This window comes from Columba livia, chromosome 3 (genome assembly GCF_036013475.1).
Source record: "Columba livia isolate bColLiv1 breed racing homer chromosome 3, bColLiv1.pat.W.v2, whole genome shotgun sequence".
NCBI lineage: Eukaryota > Metazoa > Chordata > Aves > Columbiformes > Columbidae > Columba > Columba livia.
Window position 1 is genome coordinate 41,539,386 of NC_088604.1, and position 25,413 is coordinate 41,564,798.

Genomic DNA, 25,413 nt, shown 5'->3' on the forward strand with positions numbered 1-25,413 from the left:
TCTGTAGATGACCTCATTAGTTTTGTCAGTTTTAAGTATATGTTCAGCCTTGTTCTTGGCTCCAGGAAAAGCTGAGCAACATTTGCGGAACCATGTTTAATGAAGTTTTGGCATTTAAGGGTACAACAAATGCAAATATCATAGCATGAAAGTAATATTTGCATGTTATAGGAGGTAAATCCTGAAATATATTTAAATAGAATAATATGACACTGGAGCCTTTCCTTGAAGTTTACCAATATCTGCCCTATGTCTAAGAAAATAAAAGAAAAAAAAAGGAAAAAAATGGAGAGAAGAGAAAGAAGGGGAAAAGGAAGAGGAAAAGGGAGAGGGAGAGAGGAAGAGGGAGAGGGAGAGGGAGAGGGAGAGGGAGAGGGAGAGGGAGAGGGAGAGGGGAAGAAAAAAATACAATTGTAAATCACATAAATGTAGTTTTGAATATTTGAATGAAAATAATGTACTTGTGCACATAAAGTATAGATCCTAGTCTGCTTGGCTGGGTACTCATTTTCTACTACCAGTTTTTATTTTGTAAAAAATCTTGTCTTGTGTATAGCAGAAGTGCAGAAGAAATGCAGGAAAAGGCAAACAAATTCCTGTGAATAGTATATCCAGCCTGTCCTAGATACTAGGGGTATATATACAGCTTCACCATAATAGAAAGATAAGTGTTTGTAATACGATGAATAATTATGAGTATAATAGTATAACAATAGCACAACTCATATACAGAACAGCTTCTTTTTAAACCCAGGTAATTAGTACATGATATATAAAGCATAAGGGAGCATGAAGGTTTGAATTCACCAGGCATTTTAAACTGGCTCCTGGTTTATTTCTTTTTATTCTTACAATAGCATTTTCAATCCCATTGTACTCTGCTTCAAAGCCAGATTAGTGCTGCTGTATATAAGCACATTCCTTTCACCACTTTTGAATATGGGGTCAGCCAATTTTGTTGAGGGCAAGGCTCTGAGGAAGGATGAGCAGGAGTGCTCAGATGACCTTCTCTGTACATTCATACATTCTCTAGAGCATGTCACTTCTTGTCTCAGTACCACTTCTTGTCTGCAGTATCGTCTTCCACTGTAGCGTGAGAGAATACAGATACCAGGACTGTTGTCCATTATCATTATTCCAAAAATGGAAATTCACAGTTTGCACCTGTGCTTGAACACCTGCAGGATTTAGGGTGATCTGACATTTTTCAACTCCCTACTGTGATTTATTTTCGTGTTCACGGTCAAGTGAGTGTGTATGCTTATGCTTGTGCGTGTGCATGGACATGTCTGTCCATGACGGTGGGACAGCTAATGGACTGCTGTTTGGGAATGACTGCTGAGGCTGAGCTTGTACAGCCATCCTAGCTGAAGATAACATTTAGTTTTCATACTGCCTGCATGCCCCAAATGAATTTTCAATGTGTCAGGCTTGATTTCTGTCTTTCTCTCTGCCCTTTTCCTACTCTTTGGTGCATGTAGCTGATATCAAGAAATAGATTTTTCTTCCATTTGAATTTCCCCAGTTTCTTAAGTCCTATTTGCCTGGAGGCAGAATAACAGCATGGATTCCTGCCTTTTCCACTTTGCTCTTAGATGTAGTGCTCAGGACAACACTGTATGTTAAGCACTTAAGCATGACCAGAAGTACTCCCCACTATGACTAGCTCTTCTCTTCATCTTATTTTCCTTTAATATTTTTATAAAAACTTTATTGCTGTTTCTTATAGCCCATTTAGTACTTGTGGCTTTGTCTCCTGAGCTTAGGTCATCTTGCTTATCAAGAGCACAGTGGGAAGCCATGCTGCAGAGCATTTGCCAACTCAACTATATTGATTGAAGGTATGAAGAGTTCACTCCATCAAACTGACATCATACTGGTTCCAAAGCTCCCTTGAACTTCTGCTTGTTTGTTTCCTTAGTTTATGTCAGAGACATAAAATAACAGGAAAGCTGCTTCTGGCTTTGGATCAGTCCTGAGGATGTAGCCTGGTTTCTTCCGATGCAATTGTGGTTTCAGAGCCTTCACCACTGAAACTCTGTCATATGGGCAGAGCGTTCAAATAAAATCCAGAAACAGGGCAGATTCTCTTATGGCAAAGCTAGCCAACAAATTCAAAACTGCAGCTTGAACTCATTTCCCCTTCCTCCACCCAAATGGCAGCTGCTTGATCTTGAATTTTGTTTCTTTTGCATTTAGTTTCTTTTTTTATCCTCAAGCCCCTCTACTGGCTAAAGATCCCGCTTTTTATGTGACCAGAGTGCACTAACCATGGCATAAACAACTAGTTCAGTGCCTATTTTGGATCAATGTCCAAAAAGGGTCTGTCAGAAGGAGAGATCTCAGAGGGACACAGCAGAGGGATTGGCCTGCTTTAAATATGTGGTTATGTCAACTGCTTTGTTTTGTGGACAAGACTGGAGAGAAAACTGCTCTCCTTTTCCAAAACCAGTCACTGAAACTCCCTTTTAGCCTATTAGTTAAACATTTGCCCAGAAAGTGAGAGAACCAGCCCTTCTGAGGATGCCATGTAACCTACATTGTTGTAGAAAGACATGCTTATTACTGTGCTACAAGTCATTTGCATTAATGAAGGACACTTTCTACCTTCCCTCTTAATGTTGTGTCTCAGAGCAAAAAAGGCATCAAGATTCATTGGGCTTAACAGAGAAAACTTCCACAAGGGAGCATGGTAGACGGGCCATTTCCTTCCTTTAATTATTTTGTCAAAGGCATCATGGACATCATGGAGGAAGGATGTTGCAGAACATCTTCCCAAGCAAAGGAAGTGGGTGATGCCTTTGAGCAGGGGATAGTTTTAAGTGAACCCTTCCTCTAAATATAGCACAGCCCCACAGCAGTTCTCAGAGCCCTGTATTAAACATTATGTAAAATCTTGGTTCCCTCTGTAGTGACATAACTACAAGGAAACTGAGGGGGCAACCATGTCAGAGCTATGAGCATTTCAAAAATTTTAAAACAGCGTGCTCCAAGGAGCCTGCAGAAATTCTTGCCCTTGGATTCAGCTGATGTTGCCATGTCAGCATGAATCACTTGAGGGAGGAGGGAATAGCAATGCTATTCTATTTCTAAACACTCTCCTTTATATTAAGTTGGTTTAGGCAGCATAGTTTCATTTCAATCTATGCAGTGTTATGCTGTTGACATGTTAGTTTCACTATTTGCTTAAAAATAGAGAATATGAAACAGGGAATATAAACTGCAGTGAGGGTGACAGATGGAATTTTTCTTCTTATGTAAAAAATGCAAAGTAATGAATATGTATACAATTGCTTTTTTACTCCATAGCAAAACAATGAAGAGTTCTTTGTGCCTCTGTCATGGCCCCTGTAATGCTACAAGCTTGTGGATATTCTCATATAAATTAAATGACAGAGAAAAATCTTATTTCTTCTCATTACGAAACAGGAAAGAACATGCTCCTTCTTGCCAAAATTGGCAAAAAAAAAAAAAAAACAACATCCCATCTATGTTTAATTAAAAATATCAAAAGTATTTTTGTAGGGAAAAAAAAAAAAAAAAAGAGTGCCATAATAAAAACAAGTAGCCTAGGAAGGAAACGCAGCGTATGTTGAGTCAATGATCTTTTCTACCCTCAGTTAGTCCTTCTACAGCAGTGATAGTCCAGATAGCTGAAGAACTTGTGTTAAGCCTCTGACTGCATCTCTTTATAGCTGTTTTCTGTATTCATTTACAAAACCTGTGAAAGGAAATGTAAAAATCATATGTCTAGCTAGTCACATGAACTAACCATACAATTCACATTCTGCAATATTTGCTCCGGAAATTGGGGTCTTATTTTGTAAACAGCTGACAGAAATAACATGCAACAAAGTGTTTGGGCAAGTAGTTTGAGCAGTCAAATACAGTGAAAAGTTTATTAAATAGATCTTTGATGAAAATACGTGTTGTCAGAACAAAGCCTTCAAGACAGGGCATATCTTTGAATACCCCTGAAGCACCACTGTACATACCACCTATTCAAAATAAGAAGTAAAATACGCAGAACTGAATTTTCACTTGAGTCTAGTGAGACAAGCATCAATTTATTTGTTACTTTTGGATGATTTGAATGTGAGCAATTATATTGTCCTTATAAAAATATCTTCAAAAGGCTGCAATTCCTAAACCATTGATACAAACAAAATTCAGTAGCTGACTAAACATTCTCTGAAATATCTAAGCCTGGCTCAGGAGTGCTGTTGGAAAATCTGAACTCATAATGCTTTCTTCTCCCTGTGTCTACCTTGCACTGCCTGTGAACCCACAAACCTGATGCCCAATAGGTTGCTTGAAAGCATGTCAGATTCTTATCTAATATTTAAATTATGCGACTCTAACTAAACGTGGGATAGTTTTCCTTACAGTTTCCACTCCCTGGCCCATTGCTGTTTGTCATTTTACTGTATGTATGCATTTATTTTAGAACCTTTTGTTCACCGTTTGTTATGTCATAATCCCTAAGCAAATACATCCTTTGATCATGATAATACAGAGCTATTGTTTTAAAAATTTGTGCTGCTTAATTTACAAATCCAAGATGATTTAATCTGCTATCTTCTACAGCAATGGACTTTGCCAATCATCATTCTAAATTTGATTAGGAGGTAAGAGCTAATATGAACTCATGCAGCTTTGCCATCTATCATGCAGTAGCAGTGAGTGTCCTGTTTGGTATGCAACATAACTAAATGTTGTCCTTGAGGAATTTATGTATTGCTTATTTGCATTCTCCTGTTATAATAGGTAAATTGCTGCACTCTGTAAGCTTGATCTCCACAGTACTGTATCAAAGACATGCTTATTTACTGTATTTTCAAATAGAAGAGGTACATTTCAGAAGGTAAAGGCCTTGTAAATAAGTTTGCTTTTACTCAAACAAAATAGGTGGTATTAAAATACGTACTAGAGGGGCCAGATCCTGGGATGCTCTGCAGGTCAGGTGGCCCTGGAGAGCCAGCGCTGCGAAGCCCCTGCGCCTTGTCAGCGGCTGCAGGTTATCCCGCAGGAGGACCATGCTGGGGTGCTGCTGGGAGCCATCCCCAGCCCTCATAAAAGGATGTCAAAAGGGCAAACAGCACCAGGAAGCAGCAGAACCCTCCTGCCCCCTGAGAAGGGTGAGACAGGATCTGGGGTTGACAGCAGGGCTGACAGGGCAGCACCCGCACCTGCAGGGACACAGCAAGGAGCAAGATACACTCAGAGCCCTGACAAACAGAGACACAGAGACTGCTGAGGCTACCGAAAAGCACAGTAGCTGCCCTGTATTCTAAAGCATGCCAGAATAGTTCCCACAATGTTTCCACAGGAAAGCAGTGTGGGCGCTGAAGAAGTATCAGCCTCTCCTTAGCACCATGCCTGGGTAAAGCTGTGAAGCAAAGGACAGCATGAATCTCTACCTGTACACAGAGCTAAAGATGTCTATGATCATTTCCAAGCCCACATTTAAGTGTTATTTTAAAAGCTTGTTGACTCTTGGAGACATTTTGCTTTTAGAAAATCAGAAGTTAAACATACATTGTTCTTTGTTGTTTCTCCAAGCACAAGCCATATGGCACTAACACAGTGTGCAAATACCATTTTCTTAAAACAGGGTTTTAAAGCATTCTTTATACTCTGTCAGCACTGAGGTCTATACATATTTTGTTCACAGGCAGATTTGTAGATTTATATAATTCACCCTAGTTTCATACAATGTTAATTTTCTGATTAAAAGCAGGAGAAAAAGAGCAAAGAATTGTACAATCATTAGTTTACTGAATGCTTTGAGAAAAATAACTATTATAGGGAACTATGTAGAAATACTGAGAAATGTTCAAATCCACAGGAAAGAAAAAATCAAACAAAAGACCTGGAAAGTGGCAAGAAAACTAATATGAACACATTAATCCATGTTGTTTTAAAACTTCTTGTTCTCCAAGTGACCACAGAAAGAACATAAATGGCAAAGTTTGCGTACATGAAGACCTTTCCTTTACACTGCTCAGTTCAAAATCTTATTTGCAATTATTAAGAAAGACTTTGGCCTTTTCACAAAGGTGCTGGCTGAGCATTACCCTCTATTACTGAAGAACATGTATAAAGTACTATCAAATGACAGCAACAACATGAAATTAAAGAACATGAAATTGAAGAACAACAGCCCTGCATTTTTAACCTTAACTATAAATTTTCTTACTTCTTTGTACTTCTTGATGAACAAGATAGAGATTCTTAAGAAGTTTAAATCTTTTTAAAGCGCTCCTGGGATATTTAGGGTCAATTTCTCTGATAATGTTTATGTAAATCATTGAGCAGATATCCTGACGAGTACTTTCCAGAGGCTGTTACTGGAAGTTGGCTCCTGTCCCACCTGTGCCAAGCTGCTATGACAAACAGTATTAAAAACTGAGTGCTGAAGCAATCTACATGGACATTTTAATCTGCTGGACATTCTCAGAAAATATTCAAATCAAAAACCTTTGAGTAATAAGGGGAACAAAAGAAGGAGTTTTTAGAACTATACAATTTTCTCCAAGTGAAATATATGTCTTTGTCTTTTCTTGGTAAAGGGTTCACAAATACTGAACAAAAACTAGATAGATATATCAATGGTAAAAAATATTTTTTAAAAAAGTATTAGTTATTATTTCTATCTGGTTCGAAGATGTGGAAAAGCCATAGATAAAGCTGTGTGCCAAATTCCACAAAGATATAATCAGAAGATATTTTTTCATATATTTAGCAGGAAAGAACAGGATTGTCACCACACTTTACACAGCCTGGGACAAGAGAAGAGTCCCTGTTTCATTTACACATTCACTGCTTGGTCTTGTTCAAACACGTTCTTCTAAGCCAGAATATCAGGAGCTATTTGATCCACATCCCCTTCTGTGAACACACAGGACATGAGTAGCACAAAGAGCTCTGCTCGTCTTCGTGGGTGCACTGGCTGTGAAGATAATGAGGCTGCTGCATTGCAAGAGCTGAACATGCTTATTTCCTCCTCTGCTTCCTCAAACAAAATAGAAGCAGAGGTGTAATTCACTGTTAGTAATTTATTTTCTGGCTTTCCAGGCCAGTGCAGATGTGCAGTGTTTTTCTTTTTCTTTTAGTGTGTTGTAAACTACAGTCTATCCTTCTTCAATATTCAGGAATGCCCAAAATCAAAGCCCATATGGCACCTATGTTATCAGCTTTTTCTTCTGAAGTGAAGATTGTTTAAAATGCCTGCTTATCCCCGACACCCAGAGATGTGTTTAGTTGACCCAGACTTTCAAACAAGATTGCAACAGTAAAATATGCTGAGTTTTATATGACAGATGCCCATCTTTTGGGCAGAAATTCCCAGAAAAATAATATGCACAGTCCAGACTTTGGACCTGCCAACTGATGTTGTTCACTCATCTTGTGTTTTCTCTAGAAGACATCCAATCCAGAGCTGCCATCCTTCACAAGGGTGTGCTTCACTTTCACGCCACCCATTTTCTAGGTATGCTAAGCAGAGTCCTGAACCAAGGTCAAAGTCTAACAACAGTTTATATTGTATGTCCTGTTTCACACCCCTGAAATATCACCTTGTTTTTAAAGTGATGTGTTTACAGTGGAGACAGAGGAGAATATTCCTTCAAAATGTTGAGAAAATTTGTACTAATGTTTTTGAGTTTAAGGCTGCAGACTTACCCTGATTTGAAATCTGAACATTTACATGTTGTGGTTTTTTTCACTTTTTTCTTCCTTATTATGTCAATGCCCTCTTGCTATCAACTTTGCACAAAAGTTAAATTGCCTGGGGCCCTTAGACAGTGGCCATACTTTCAACACAAATTCCTCACTTTGGTCATTTCTTCTTGTGAATTGTTTTAGGTCCCAGTTCTGTGAGAACTAAGTAAATAATGATAATTACACTTAAATCAAGAGCTTAATGGGGAGTTACCATCAACTTTTATTTAAGCAGTATCAATCCCGCTACAATAGGATAGCTTTGCAGTTTTATTTCATGGACAAACTGCTTCATGTAGCACACATAGCTTCTGTAAGGCTTCTTAAAATAAAAAAGGGAGAAGCCCACAAACTAAATCTTACTTTTTGCCTCCCAAGAGTCAACTAGTAAGGTCTTAAGCCCAGAATAGTTCATTTTCTTTTCCAAGAATGGTATATATACACTATGTACCACCATCACAGTTGGCAACTGTATCTTTCTAGTTCTCTAGGTATCTATTTTTTCAGGTATATAGGCAGCACTGAGAAACAGATGGAGGCATCAGTATGAGCAAGGAAACGCCAGCTCATACTGGGACTTGCACTGATTCATGACAAATTTGGCATTACTAAGGTTATAAGAAACAGTGATTTTTTTTTCTCCTGTCACATGAAATAAAGTAATTGTTAATTTCTTCTTTTGAAGAAAAATATTGTTATGACAAAACTGTGTCTGTACACCATTTTAAAGAATAATGAGATTTAATTTTAGATCGGAATGGTCATTTTTTTCTAGCTGTTGTGTCCTACTTCATGCATATTAATTAAAGGAAAACCTAAACGTTTATGTTATATCTGAGCTCAGATTTGATCATCCTAATGATAATTTCTGGTTTCATATCTGTATACCTATCCATGCAGATAGACACAGAAAATTCATAAAGGCTACTTCAGGTTGGAGGGCCTATACTTCATCTAGTTTTACAAAGCCTGAGGATAAATCTCTAACTTATTAAATGAACTGGGAACTCTAATATCAAAAATATATAAATAATATATAATATATAAAACTGTCAAGGTGATTTGATCATTAATGATATTTTTTCTAAAATACAAGTACTATCTGAATGCAATTCATAGACAATATGCCATATGAAAATACTATCTGAATGCAATTCATAGACAATATGCCATATGAAAATGTATATCAACGCAATTAAAATCTAATGAATTACAACTCAGTTTCATTAAAATCTAATTACTCATCTAGATTTATGTAACTGGGACCTGAAATTAATTATGGAGGTTTGTTTCTGTCATGTAATTGCTATTTCAGTCACTACAGCAATGCAGCCAGGACTTCGGGTTTTTTGCAAAAGATTCAGCTGATGACGGGTCCGTGAGAACTGTTGCAATACCTTCCTTCTTTTTATGATGTTATTTCGCAGGAATGATCTGTGTTTTTCAGTGTGGTTGATGTGATCTCATTAGCCATCAGAGCTCCTTCATGCATTAATTTTTCCCTGATTTCTCTTCTCCCCCCTTTCTTTATGCCATGTATCTATCCGTGAATTCTTCTAAAGTTACGAATAGACTTTTGGAAGTACTTTGGAAGTAGCAGCTCTTGTCGGAATGCTTTCAGGGCTGCTGGGTACTGAAAACTTCTGAACTGTTCTATCTGAAGCCATCTGAAAGATTAATCAGAGGCTACAGTAGTTTCACACTCGATCCATTTCAAGGCCTGGCCAGTAGCAATGGCACTCCATCGCCAGGACCACAGAAACAGTACATCTCCTGTTGCTAGGTGTTTGTATTTAATGTCTGTTGCACGTTTACGTAAAGTTTCTTCTTCTTCTTTTCACCTTTAAATACCTGTCCGGGTTGGATTAGTTGTTTCTTTAATATGAAGCGTATTTTTTCCAATGGCATAGGGGTCCCTGGAAAAAATCTGCTTAATATTAGGCAACTCTGCTTTGCATTGTCTCTGCATAAATGGCAGAAAAGATAATGTTGACAAGCTGAGATCCTTCTAGTTTCACAAGTTAGTCCATAATGCCTATGTTATCACATGCAAGCACAGTAAATTGGTGAAGGTAGGTAAAATCCATGTTTTGTTGTTTCTTCCACCTCCACAGCCAGTAACATCCACAAACAGCCGCTCTCATCAGCACTTAAATACGCCCTAGCTGTTATCCCTCCTCTCTCAGACTTGACAAGGCACTGATAAGAATATAATACACAACATAGGAGGGACTTTGTTCCTCCAGTCCCTGTCTTGCATTCCATCTACTTGAGAAGTGTGGGAAGAGAGCTTGCCAGTGGAGACTGAGGAAAAGAAGTTGTTGAGTACATCAACCTTCTCCTCGTCCATTCTTACCAGTTTACCTGTCTTGCTCATTGCGGGGACACGCTCCCTTTGACCTTTCCTTTCTGGTTGACATATCTTGTAGAAGCCCTTCTTATTATTCTTTGTATTTCTTGCCAAGTTCAGCTCCAGCTGCACCTTGCCCTTCCTGACCCCATCTCTGCACAACCAGGCAATGTCCCTACACTCTTCCCAGGATACCTGTCACTGCTTCTGCTGACTGTGCGTTTCCTTCTTGACCTTTAGTTTGACCAGCAGGTCTTGACTTATCCATGCCTGTCTCTTGTCATCCTTTCCTGATTTCTTATACCTAGGGATCAAGAGCTCTTGCACTCTATGGAAAGTGTCCTAAAAGATCTGCCAGCTTTGTTCTGCTCCCTTGTCCCTGAGGCCAGTATTGTCATTGCTAAAATGAAATAACAATATTTTGTGTCATTCTCCTTGGAGATCTCCAGAGGAGGAGCTACCATAAAAATGCTAAAAATAGTAATTGGTTTTTGCAAGTGGATCCTCCAAAAATAGTCCTTGAATCATACAGATTACATAGATATTTCACCCTTCAGGCACCTTGTCCTCTTGTATAGTGTTATGCATCGTTTCATTTCATCACATTCTGCTTTTCTATATGATATCCTCATGCTAGAGGAGTGGAATGGAATAAAGTCCAGTGGTTAAAAAATAGTTTCATTCAAGTTTCAGCAAAGGAAGAGAGAGGAATCTCAAAGTATTAAGACTGCAGCATTCCCAATAATGATTTTGTGTAACAGAAAAATTCTGCTTTCAGATAACTTTTCTTCATAGTTCATTCCCAGTGTTGTGTTGATTATGCTTCCAGTCCCTTTAAGCTATCTACATTTTTAATGCCCCTACATTCTTGTCAGAAAGTTCATGTCCAAAAAGCAACGTTGAAGTAATTCCCCTTACTCTGAAAAGCCGAGAGAACCTCTGATCAGTTCTTTAAGGTGCAGCCTCCATGGGAAAGGGGCTTGAAGAGCAAAGGAATCCAGCTGGAATTCATTGTCCTTACTTTAAACAATTCAAACCTCCACTGTAGAAAGATCCTGAACTAGAAAGTGAATAGAGCTAGCATTGGGGCAGAAACAATATTTTTTAAAGAAAAATACTTTAATTGCAATTTCTTGGTGGTCTAATTATAGTTAAATATTTAGTGAAATAAGTTTTATTATTTTATTATTACTATTGAATGTTTAGTTCTCATGGTAGATAGAATTAAATTATTCTTTTTCTTAAACTCCTTTTTCCTAACAGTCATTATCACCAAGTGAGCTCACAAATGGAGGACAATCAACCATTTATTGGGGTGAACTGGCAACTGTCAGTGAGTCTATTACTGAGGCAGAATTACAGAGTTCTCAGGAATGGCGGCATGTGTTTTCCATCCCAGTGAAAGGACTGTTTTGGGGAGTGGTGACACTAAATGCCATCTCACTAGAGAATAATCTCTTCTGGCAGGCAATAATCAATGCCCTTTGACAAGCAGAAAGAACGATGTTTAAGTGACTTCTGACTTGGAGAATAAAGATGCTTATGACTAATCTATTTCCAGAGAAAAAGCAACATGGAGACTTAAAGCAGACACTCTACAACTCCTCTGTGTGATTTTCAGGTAGAAAGAGGGTTCTGTCAAGTCTACAATTTCACAAGTCTGTGAAACTATCATATAGGCAGATTCAGGTGCATTTAAATATAAGAAAGCACAGGGAGTTGTAAAGAAGGAGTTAGTCAGTCAAGAAAAGAAAGTTTGCATTGCCCTTATCCTATGCCTTGATGTAACATTCATTGCATCTCACACTTCAGAGAGAGTTATGTAACAGTTACCATCATTTCAGAGGTGCTCAGAAAGCCCTAATATACCAGAGATTTCTTAGAAGGACCTCCCGTTCTTTCATATATACAGAAAGAACCAACTTGCAGCACACTTTCTGCATTAAAATCCTGTTGATTAAATGTATAGTCATAATTGCAGATAGATCAAAGTGCTAATCATCGTGGCTGACAGCACCATTGATGCAAAGCACCAATATTCTATCCACTATTCCCTTTGAAAAGTGTCCTGTCTGACTGTGAAACACAGACATACTTTGCATTCGCAAGTTTAATGTGTTTGGAGGTTCATAAAGCCGGGCTTCTATCTAACCATTTTTTCTTGGCAGATGCCTATCAATCAGCATCTTTTCATTAAGCTGGCAGCCACTGTAAGAACCATTTAATCTCTGAGTAGTTCTGTCCTAGGGAAGTTGTACTTCAGTACAGGTTCTTTTAGAGGACCCTGTAGAAAAAGGTCCTTGTAAAATAGCTCACAGCCCAAAGCTCTAATTCTGTAATGATCTCTCTGTCCAAAGATCTCTGAACCAGTGAAGAATTTATTATGTTGGCATCTCCCCATAAGGAGGTTTCAGGAAAATGGGAACCATTGATATATTAAGCAATCTGGGATGCAGAGCAACAGTCAGTGAAGGAAAAAAATAGGAATATATTTTTACACATAAGGTGAAAAAAAGGAGACTAACTGCTCATAGATATGTTCATGTGAGTGAGACAGAGTCAATGATAAACTGGCAGGCATACTGACAGAGTACTGTATTTTTCACTTCAATGATTTCATTTCTAAACAACTTTAAAAGGTATAGCACTGAATGAGGCATCAGCAAAGCTCAGACCTTGTGGAAGACAGTGCCATGATCAGGCCCATGGGCTTTGTCATCTTGCATTCTTGGTACAGGTATTTCATGACAAAATTAGAAAGGTATTTCCAGAGCAAGGAACAAGCCAGATGAAAATAAAACCATGAAATATTACAAGATTCAGAGAGAAGATTGTTATGTATTCATTAACAATATAATTATCAGGATAATGAATGACTGTATTTGGTCACAGGACTATTTAGTATATGTGAACATTGTTATGTTTAATAATAGGCAATAAAGAAGTACTATAATCACAATTGTAAAAAAAATTGTGTGAAACTAGTATATATTAAAGAAATAATATATTTTATTAGACCAACTGACAGAGCCTGAAAAAACACAGTCTCTTCTCTAGATTGGAAGCAGAAACAGAAAATTTTCAAATTGAATTATAAGCAAGAATAAGTGATTTCTGTTGAATTTTCCATATGATAATTGGTATGACTCAATTCTGATAAGCACGTGTGGAGCAAAGCAGGCAGTTTGTAAGACAATAGGTGCTAGGGTCATTAGGTCCCAGTCTTGGAGAAGAGCAAGAAGTATCACCTAAATCATGTGAAACATTGAGGAATTACCTCAGGATTGGAATAGAAGGGAGAAACTTTGTTTATTACATTGACAAAAGTATTTCTGTAGGTCTATGTAGGGTCTACGACTTCAAGTATTTGGTAGAGTTATGAGTTTTAGTTCCCAGGTTTATCTTTTGAAAGTATTTTATTAGTCTCCTCTGAGTATCAGGACTGAATTGTCAAAGATGAAGTATCTGCTCTGTGAGCAAGTTTTTCCAAGTGGAAGTCATATATTTATGTCCTGCATCGGCTGCATGTGTGAATTCACTTTAGTACACAGCAGTTGTGTTGTTTTATCTAAGTAATTTCGAGGATGCCATTTTGTGCACTAGATAAAATTCTGGAATGCAAATGTTTAGAGGTTTATCGTGATAGGGAACACTGTGATCTATGTTGGTATGCATCATCAAATAGGATAAACAAAGACCAACATACTTGCTTCTAGAAAACCAGCTCCCCCAAAAGCCATGATTTAGAGATACTCCATTGCATTTGATGTGAAAAGAACACTCACAAAACCCTCTTAATCAGGCTAAAGATGAAGTTCACCAAAAAAGGGTATTCTTCTGAGGAAATAAATCACGCCTGAATATTGTTGTAGCTTACTACAGTACAAACTAAACAAAAAATACAGCAACAGAACCCTCCGACACTTCTGCATAAACCAAACATTTTCCTAAGGAAATTTCAATGTATTTGGGTTTTAAAATTGAAATGTACGCTAGACTTGACCTTGTCTTTTACTGCCATCTGTATAATCAAATCTTTAAATATGTACAACCTATTTCGAAAGACAACCCACCCAGAATCCTTTCTGCTTCTGTCACCCTCCTTACTTTCCTGCGCTTTCAAGTGCTCATCCAAAGCTTGTCAAACTTCTTCTCAAAAGCAAGCTTTCCATATATCAGCATGAATCACATAAAAACAAAGAAACAAACAAAAACCGTCAAAAAAGCAAAAACCAAACCAAATAAAACCATAAAACAAAACAAAACAAACAAATCAACAAAAACAACAACAACAAACTGTCAGCACAATTCAACAAGCGCTGCAATAAATGTTTCACCAGACCCAGGTTAGGTTCCACTACTTGGATAACCTTAACCCCAAGTTCTCCTTTTCCATACTATTCTCTTTCCAAAGAGTTTTGTTGACTCTCTTTTCATATACATACAATCATTCTCAAAAATCCTACCTTTGTCAGAAACAGTCTAGCATCCTGCATGTGTTCTTTGTACTTCTCATGTTAGTGTCTTGCTCACAGCATGAAAAAACAGGATCAGAACATTGTTGTGTGGATCTGGCTACAGGCGTAGCAGATCAGTGAGGTTAAGGTGAGATGAATTGGCTTTTATATTATTTTGCTATAATGCATAAATAGTGAATGAAAAAAAATGTCTTGGGTAATCTAACATCCTTTTGATCCAATGTTTCAGTGATCTTTTACTGTGTATGGTTTATCTTTATCCTCCCACAAAACTTGGTATCACATAGCTCCTTTTGTGTGAACCCTTCTTAGTGTAACCATTTTAACTGGAATGCTGCTGAGCACATTTTGCCTTGTAATGAAACAAGGTGAAGAAAATCCTATTTTTGAGCTTCAATTCAATGAGAAGCACTTGAAGAATTACAAAAAGCCTTCTTCTTGCAGCATCAGTATGAAGAGAAAAATATAACAGGTTTTTACTGGAATTGCAAATAAACCGAATTCAGATACAATTTGGAAGACCAAATTCAGGGAGGACAACTGCTCAAAACACAGAACAACAAGGAGGGACATTGTCTTAGTTGTTAATGCAATACAGAGAAGACATCGAACAGCTGCTTACTCAGAGGTAACTTTATTAAACAACACAGACTAGAATTTTCCAACAGTGTCCTATGCAAGTCACCTTCCCCTTGTAGTATCATCACAGAATCACAGAATGTTTGGGGTTGGAAGGGACTTCTGGAGATCATCTAGTCCAACCCATCTGCTAAAGCAGGTTCACCTAGAGTAGATCGCGCAGGAATGTGTCCAGGCAGGCGCTGAATGTCTCCAGAGAAGGAGACTCCACAACCTCTCTGTGCAGCCTCATCAGGGCTCTGGCACCCTCAAAGTAAAGAAGTTTTTTGTCATATTCAGATGGAACCTCCTGTGCTTCAATCTGTGCCCATTGCCCCTCATCGTATCGCTGGGCAACACTGAAAGGAGTCTGGTCCCATCCTTTTGACATCCACCTTTGAGATATTTATAACCATTGATAAGATCTCCTCTCAGCCTTCTCTTCTCCAGGCTGAATAGACCCAGCTCTCTCGATCTCTCTTGATAAGACAGGTGCTCTAGGCCTTCTTGCATTCTATGATGTTCTACTCGATATCAATACCTCAGTGCCTAATATCCTCCTATAAAAGAGGATGGAGAAAAAGGGGTTTTTTTATTATACTATATGAAATAACCCACTTCCTGAATATTCACTTTTGCAAGTGCTTGCTTTTGCAGACTATGAATTTACAGCCTGCTGCCCTGCCTAGGCAGAGATGTCTTCTAACCCAGGTTCAGGAGAAGGTAGTACACCTTGAAATTTAGTAGTACAATAAATGCAATGAAAGAAAGAGGAACAGGAGTGAAATCTTGGAAAAGTTAAAGATTTTCCTTGCCCTGTTAATCCATGCAAATATTCCCTTTTTGTGAAGGTGATGCTAGTGAAAATATTCAGAAGCTTAATGCTGTGAAGTTCAGTTTGGATGCTGCTGCAATTTGTAGTTAAGAAGCCAGTAGAAATGTGAGCTTTCTGGACAGTCAGTGACAATTTATTGTTCCAGCAGCACAGTTTGTCTTCCCATAGGCATAAAAATAATATAGTGAGTGTACTGCAATGGTTGTGTTCTTACATAAGCTCCTGTAGAAGAAGGTGTGATTGAGATATCTCTATATTAAGGGTAGTAATCAACCTCAGAGAGAGCTGGAAACTGTGTGCTCAAAGTGATAAACTCCTCACTACCTTCTCCCTGACATAAAAAGGCAAAATGATGTGTTTTGGAAAAGTGTTGACTCAAAATATTTCTTGTTTGTAAGTGGCTAAATACAATACCTGCCACAAAACTACCAAGTTGTAATATTTTCTGTGTTGCAATGTTTTCCTTCTGCAGTTCTCTGTTTTGCTGGACTGGAAATTCTACTCACAGCTTCAGTTTGCACTCTGGTTACAAAGAGCAGAACATCCATAATATTAATTTATTTTCCTCATTCCAGTGGTTTTAGGAGCTTAGATCAAGAGGGTTCTTTGACATTTGCTTCCTCATGTCTATCAGAATCCATAAATAAATTCAATGTGACTGAGACCGTCATAATTTCTGACTGTTCTGGTTTTTCAATTAGAAAAATCCAATACATAACAAGCTTTTAATAATTGAGAGAACATTTAATTTTTCAGTCAGTCCTGTTTAGACAAATCAAAATGCTGATTTTTGGGAAGCATGTTGCCAAGTATCATTTTGTTGCAGCTTGATAGAAGACTGACTAATACTGCAAATGAGATCAAGCAGAATCTATTATTTATTACAATAAATATAGGATAATTAATTGTATTATTTCTACTGAAAGGCAATTCCAGAATCTCATCACTCTAGTGGCTAGGAATACATGTATTTTATTTTCAGTCTAGGTATATGTTTTTTGTGTATCATGTTCTTGCACCAATATTGCCTCTTAGCTCAGATACCCATTTCTCCTTCAGTCATGATATATCTAAACAAAGCAACAAATTCTGTATGGATTTTCCTGTTCTCAGCCTTTGCTTTGAGGCTAAAGAAGCCACAGTCTTTTAGTCTTGTTTGTCTGAAAGGGTCTTCATATTTGTCCTCATAGCCCTTATCTTCTCCATCTTTTATGAACATGATAATTTATCAGATCAGGCTTCCCACCACCTTGCATTAATTACACTCTCCCTTCCTTATTTCTATTAGAAATTAGTCTCAGCATAAATGTGCAGTTAAAGCCTGAAATTCATCTTCTTTGAACTTTTCAAAAAATTAATCTTTGGTCAATCACATGTTCAATGGTGGAAGAGTAAATTGTTCTGAACTGGCAAATAGAGTCAGTAGTTTTCTGTAGGAAAGGGGAAACTGCTGCGTTGTAACTAGCCAGGCTTTCCTAACTTGGGCCTGTCACTAGCTGGGGCCTCATTAAAGATTTTCAGCATAAATTCATCTCTGCATCCATTTGTATGTAATTCTGGATATTGGCATGTGATAAAATACGAAGCGAATCCTGAGGACAGGATTTGGAAATCCTTGGGGGTTGTTTAAAACTTAGATCTTTTGTTGGAGAGCAATATTACCATGAGGTAAAGAAACCTGAAAAAAACAATGTATACTGGAATACATTTAGGTTTATTCTGCTAATATAATTACTCCATATTCCACATGGAGAGGTTGAGGCTTGGCCTTTTTGTCCATGAAGATTATGCAGTTCAAAGGATTTGGGTTTGTATGTTAATTTTCCCATTATAAGTTTGATTTGACTATGTCATCAGACTTTGATTTCTGTATCATTTTGGCCTTCTAAATCGCAAAAATTCATCAGAACTGAAGTAATATAAAATAAAAATGGAGAGCAATAACTATCCATATGACATATGAATATGTGTTCCTAATAGAACTATAAGTTTTATCTGTTGGATTTTTAAATGAAAATTAATTTTTAGATGAGAACTAATTGAAAAAATTGTTTATTTCTTCCCATTCTTGATGTAGAAGTGATGGCCCCATAATGGTAGATTATGATACATTTTAAATAGGTTTTGAAATTTCTGTTGATATACACATTCTTCCCTCCTTCACAATCTGTTCTCTCTTTTGACTTTTATCTGTTAAAAAGGTCAACTAAGTAATTTAGTCTACAAGCTGAGGCAATAAATGGTACCATTAGAGGTAGCTAAATTTGTATGAGACCAGTTTATCTGTATGTCTACTGTATGTTTTATGCAATGACCTTTCCACACAAGTAATTTTTAAACTATATTGTCAAAAATGAAAATTGGATCCCACAGTATCATTTTCATTTGCACATCTGGTATCACTGCTCACATGCACATGATGCTGGTGGATTTTTTTTTTTTTTTGTCTGCTTTACAATACCTGTATTTTTTGTTTCAGGCTTGAAGTATATCTATCACATTCATCAGACCAAACTATGGTGATGCAGGTAGTTTATATCCGGCCAGATGATTGTGGAAAGTGTGGCATTGATAAAACTTCTATGAAAAACAAGTGTCAACATAGGATTTGAGAGCTGACCAGATCCATAGTTGTGGACGAAGTCCAAACATAGCCAACAAAAATAAAAAATTAAAAAGAAAACAACAACAACAACAAATTAAGATTAGACACTGTAGATCCAGTAATACTGGAAATGTTACAGAATGTTTGTAATAGAAGAAGTTTTTATGTCAAAGATGCAAGACAGCAGTGACACTGACAAAAGAAAAACTTTTAGAAAGTCAGTGAGAGATTCCAAGTGGATCAATAACAAATGAGGAAGAAAGTGTCATCTGTCAGGAGAAAAACAAGTACTTGAAAGGACAAGGGTCTCACAAAGTGCTGATTAAATGTAAAACGCTACGTGAGGATGCACAAATGTGAAATGCTTAAACGAAGAAGATGAACAACAGGTCCTCCACCACATCAAGAAAACAGATTAATCTTGCAGAGGTACTTTATCATTAACGTTATTAGCATTTCTATAACAAAAAATTAAGAAGAAAAAGTAGGTGTGGAATACTGTGAAAGAGATGAGCCAGACTGCAAATGTTCTAAAAGACTAAAAGCTCTGAATTACTTGCATTCACCAAAAATAATCTCTCTCACTTACTAAGAAGTCACAGCAAAACTAGCTCTGTCTGTGAAACTGCTAAGTAAAAGGTTCAGAGATAAACCTCATCCATCACAAACTGAAGGTCAAATTCGAAGGAGTCCTTCATATTATACCTACTGACTAAGGGAAATTTATTGCATATCCAGGATAAATTTGAAATAGATTACCTGCTGCTACAAAAAAAAAAAAAAAAAAAAAAAAAAAATGAAAGCAGCCAAACCAAAAATAAATAAATATCCACACAGTTTTGAAAAGAGATGAAAGAGATGATTTACAGATAGGAGATGACATTAAAGTAAAAAGTTCTGGTATTCTCTACCTTGGGTTCTGAATCTGTGCTCAATAAATTTTCATGCCAAAGGATTAATTAAATTCATCGCTAGGACTGAAAATATTATTTTCTCAGGACTTTTTTTCTACAGTCATTTGTGGAAAACTCATCCATGAAAGCATCTAATGTTTGTTCAGAAGTTAAAAACCATCAATGTGAAGTTTGTTTGAATACTAAAAAAGATTACTACCTAAAAGAGGACTGCCTAAAACTAAACCATATGACTAAGAGCATCATCCAGATGCTCCTTGAACTCTGACAGGCTTGGTGCTGTGACCACTTCTCCAAGGAGCCTGTTCCAATGACCAGCCACCCTCTCAGTGAAGAAACTTTTCTTAATGTCCAATCTGAACTTCCCCTGATGCAGCTTCATTCCATTTCCTTCTGTCCTACTGCTGGTCACCAGAGAGAGGAGATCAGCACCCCTTCCTCTGCTGCCCCTCTTGAGGAAGTTGTAGGCTGCAATGAGGTCACCCTTCAGCCTCCTCCAGGCTGAACAAACCAAGTGACCTCAGCCACTCCTCTTAAGTCTTGCTCTCAGGACCTTTCACCATCTTGGTTGCCCTCCTCTGGACACACTCTAATAGTTTGTTGTCCTTCTTGTACTAAGGCACCCAAAGGTGCACACACTACTTGAGCTGGGGCCTCACCAATGCAGTGTAGAGTGGGAAGGAAGGTGAGGAAGATGCCACCATAACTATGGTTCATAGATCAAAGAAAAAGAATATGTCACAGATCCTTCCCTGCTTCCATAAAAAATAATCCAGCCTGGATTACCTTTTACCTTCTGATCTATCATGTTGTCTTAGTCAGATGAGGTAGAGATGAGCCCAGCATCCGAGCACGACAGGTGCCTTTTGTCTCGCTTTACTACGAACCAAAGCCTTGTTGAAGCTACCCAGTACAATTTGGATATTTGACATTGACAATGATGAGAAGAATAGCATAAGAGCTCTAGAATATGTCTCTACACATTATTCTCAGAATGAATAGCTTGTGCAACATCTGCAATTTTATGTCTGAGATGTCACTTTTTGAAAACTATGCTAAGAATCTAGTTCAAAGATCTGTTCAAGGGTTGTAGGTAGAGGTAACAATATTGTAGTTAGGCTTCATAAAGTCACACATGAGGCACACCTCTTGATGAGTATGGAAATAATTTCTTCCTTGGTTACAAGATGATTGTTGATGTGTTCCACTTAGAAGAGACACTTAAATTCATCAGTAATGATGACATCTGCCAAATACATGTCAATGTTGTAATTTAATTTTTTTTATTTTCATGAGTCATGTGCACTGCTGTGATTTTTTTTTATCACAAACTGCTGAGAAGAGAAAACATTCTGGTTTTCTTACCTTGGTATCAGACTGGGATTAGAATAGCCTTCAGAGAACAATACTGGTTGCCACATTGTAGCCGCTTATTCTCTTGACTTTTGTATATGATAAACTCAGCATGATACTGCTCATACAGTGATAATCTAATAATAATCTAATAATTTCTTATACCTGCTTTTCTATTTACTAAATATAGGTGTGTCTCAGTTTAGCTGGGATGTCGAAGCTCTTTGTGTGAGTCTCAGTGTTTCTACTGAAACACAGGTAATTCAGGAGACAGTAAATATTGATACTCAGATTCTAGGAGGCATAAGGATATTCATTTTCCAACATGTCTCTAACTCCTCTTATTTATTCCCCATGGTAGGTGCATTTGCATAGAGGCATTTAAGTTGGGCTCTGGATGAAGCTGACATACAGGCTCAAGTGGCTAGAATTCCTTTGTGCTGCTCTTCAGGTGCTCTGCTGCTGACCTGTGATCCTTCTGCAGGCCCTGGACCTGATTGCTGATACTGATGTCAAACTGGTAGGAGTGGGATTAATTAAGTTCCCCTTCCACGGCAACTAGTCTAAGGCCTCTTCACCATCTTGGCAAGCCTATGACCAAAGATGCTCTTCCCCTTCTCTGACAGATGGACACCATCAGCCCCCAATAGATGAAGTTTCTCAAAGCGTCTCATGGTCTAAGTAGCTGAACCCCTGGCTGCGGCACCAGCCCTGTAACCATTTGTTGATTTGCCAGACTTGTCTGGCCCTTTCAAACCGTTCCTTTTGACCAGGAGGATTGACAAAAAACTACCTGTCCTCTGGAGTCCCTCATCACCACTCCCAGGGCTCTGTAATCCTTCTTGATACTGCTCAGACTGCCCCTGGCTATACCACTGGTGCCCACTTGAACAACAGCAGTAGATAATATTAGTCTTCTTATATAGAGAAAGGAAAACTTTAAAGGGCAGCCTCAAAGCTTTCCTGACTTTTTGGATTCTGGTTTGTTTCTAACATCTATGTCCAGTACACATTTCTGATCATATGTCCGTTGAGTTTTGGCCTTCAATAACGTGTCTCCAATCAAGTAAATTCTGCCAGGCCTTTTGACATATAATACCACAACAGTAAGACTGAGAAAATAAAATATTAATGTGGCTTTTTTTGCTTCTAATATAGTAATAACAAGCAAAAAACAATTGTCAGTGATAAATGATGGCTTATACATATTGCTACCACCATGAAGACTAAATTGAGGCAGATAAACAATGCATCACTGCTACATTTTTGTGTGGGACATGGACATTAGGAATTAACTGCTTGTATTAAACAAAACTGTACAGGCTGTGAACAGATTAAGTCAGGGAAGAAAGATGACACAGAGAGTATAGCTGCAACAGAAGTAATAAAAGAAAAGCTGAGCAAGGGAAAGCTCCAACTTGGAAACACTCTGTCTTTTAATTAATAAGAGAATCAAATATCAATTCCTACCCACTGCAATTCTATGGAATACCAACTTCAGAAGAGTTTTTTTGAACTCTTGAGAGAAAAGACAGCAAGTAATCAATACAAAATACTTTTTAAAAAATTTTATTTTTTAATACTATGTGAAATGGAAATACCAGTCTCTTCCTTCTAATATTGTACATCAATCTCTTGACAAAAATGCAGCTAGCAACGAAATGTATCTGTAGTTTCTGAAAGCTCAGGTGTAGTTTATGTCATTGCTTTTGATGAGTGGTCATGTCTGAGATATCAAAGGTAGCTAATTCCAACCAGCACTATTGCCAGAGCTAACGGTGATCTGAGCAGAGATTCGAGAGAACTGGAACTGACAAAGGCAACATTGTTATTTGAGATTACTGTTACTGTAAACAGCCAGACAAAAATACACATAAGTTAAAAAGAATGAATGCGCTTACATATTTTCTCTGGTTTTCATTACAGAATCACAGAATGGTTGAGCTTGGAGGGGACCTCTGCAGATCCCCAAGTTCAGACTTCCTGCTCAAGCAGGGCCACCTAAAATCAGTTGCCCAGGACAATGTCCAGATGGCTTTTGAGTATCTCCAAGGATGGAGTCTCCACAACCTCTCTGGACAACCTGTGTCAGAGCTCCGTTATCCTCACAGTAAAAATGTGTACCTGATGTTCCTGAGGGAACCTCCTCTGTGTTTGTCTCTGCCCATTGTTTCTGGTCCTATCAGTGGACACCACTGAAAAGAGCCTGGTTGTATTTTCTTTGCACCCTTCCTCCAGATGTTTATATATGTTGATGAGATCTCCCTGAGCTTTCTGTGCTCCAGGCTAAACATTTCCAGCTCTCTCAGCCTTTTCTCACAGGAGAGATGTTCCAGTCTCTTCATCATTTTGCTAGCCCTTCACTGGACTCAATCCAGTAAGATCCCAGAACTGGACACATAGTATTCCGGGTGTGGTCTCACCAGTCCTGACTAGAGGGAAAATATTATATAAATAAAGAAATAAAATCATTTTATGGTGAACTTCACAGGAAAAAAAATGAGCTGATTACACAAAATGGATATAATTATGTATATCCATGAATATGCATTCTATTCTGATGATATTTTTTTCTTCTGCCATTTCAGCACTATGCCATCGTTGGAGACTGTCACCTTATATTTGGTTATATCTTATTATACTTGAACCTAAAGGAATGTGCTTGTTTCTTTGAATCTTTCAGATATGACCTTATAGCACCATAAACTTCCACCTGGAAGATGCAGCAATAGCGAAGACACCCACTGATTTCATTAAATCATCGTTTCTTTTCCCTATGTAAGGACAAAACGGTGACTAGAAATGTTCACTTTTATTAAAAGATGGTGGTTTTTTTCTGCCCTTATTATTACTGTTATTACCGGGAGAGTAATTAAACAGGGCCTTCAATACAGTGGTCGATCTTGGCTTGTATTTTTTTATACTTTACCAAATCCTGTTGATGTTTATGATGTTAATTCAACTCTTTTCTGCTCTTTTCTTATTTTAATTTCAAAGTTTATACTTTTAAGATACTTCCATCAATAACAACATATGTTTGTCATATATCAGAGCTCTGTAGCTATTTTTATTTTTAATAAAATATTTCCATCAATGGGTCTGCATGCCTCTACAATAACAGAATTTTGGTTTAATTTTTTTTCTCTTGCTGAAGTGGATATTTAATATAAAATGCAAACTTTTGATCTCAGTATACTTGACAAAATCAATAGCAGGATTCCGCAAGACAAGGCATTCCCTCAAAGCATTTTCTTTGCTAAGTCAGGATGACAATACAATACAGATCAACAATCTTCCCAGCCTTTGGGTTCCTTGGCTTTAATAATGCCATCTGACTTTCAAGAGAGATTTTTGAAATTATTCGTGCATCAGGACAGAGTACATATCTTGATAAAAAAATGAAGTTTTGGGTTGTTGTTTTCCTTGATATGCGATGTTCACAGATGTTCATTTCAAACAGACAACTGGCATCGTGATTAAAGCACAGTGTATGCTATATTATTTGACTAGAGGTAGAAATGCAGGTGAATTATATCACACAAAGATATAAATATTGAACAAATAAGTTAGCTCTGAATTCTTTAGAAGGTTGATGTTATGTTGTGTGTTGGGGATTTCTGAAAGAAATATGAGTTGGAAAAAACATTGTTGATGTTCTCAATCTGGTCCCATTATTACCTCAGTAAAACTCACCCTGGCTGATTCACAAGTGCAGTAAAGCAACACTTTGGGAAGTTACACCTACAGGTGTGTTCTACTGCTATATCTACTTTGTAGGTGTTGATCTTTAAATAATAATTTAAAAATAACCTTTTTTATAACAGCAGATTAAGGGAAGAACTTTAATTTTCACTTCTAAATCCTTCAGGATGGGTCCCTCAGACCCAAGTGTTCCCACAAGAGGGCAGAATTATTGAGACAGAGATTGTCAGATTACAGATTTTGTGTGGAGGTCTAACATGAAGCATTGAGTGGATACTTATCTGTCCTGAGATATTTTCATTCAGAGCAAGTTTAATTTTTACAGAATTTAATTATTGGCCACAGCAGATACATATATTCTCCCAAAGCCAGAACACTTTCTAGAGATCAAAGCAAAGTATGCAAAGAACATACAAGAAAATCAGCTGCATTATCTAACAAAGGTCTTAAAATATCTCTTAGATACTAATGTTTGTGGATAAATGTCAGTGGCAGGGATTACTCCTCACTGCAAAATAAAAACGAAGCTGAATGAAAGATGCATAAACGCATTATGAGGCACCTATGTTTACCTGAACTTGATTCAATAACCATGTATTCACCACCTTGATGGGGCTGTTGCAATATCATCATGATAGTTTACAGAACCAACATATCGATTTTGCTGGTAATATAACACCTGCATTGCTCAGTACCTAACTTTTACAGTCTTAGCTTTGATCAGTAAGATATGGTATCATTGCTGCAAAGAAACACAAACCACCACCTGCTTTTGAAACTGTATCTTACGCTACATAGCTCATGTAATCTGCAACTAAGACTCAGATAATCGCAGA

The 25,413-nt window shown here is 37.6% G+C and overlaps 1 long non-coding RNA gene across 1 annotated transcript; it reads left to right on the top strand.

Moving 5' to 3' along the window:
- The first annotated feature begins 358 nt into the window (after positions 1-358).
- On the top strand, positions 359-23,975 carry LOC135579014 (uncharacterized). Its single transcript, XR_010471252.1, has 2 exons — positions 359-21,395; positions 22,802-23,975. It is a non-coding gene; the product is annotated as an uncharacterized LOC135579014 (long non-coding RNA).
- The last annotated feature ends 1,438 nt before the right edge of the window (positions 23,976-25,413 follow it).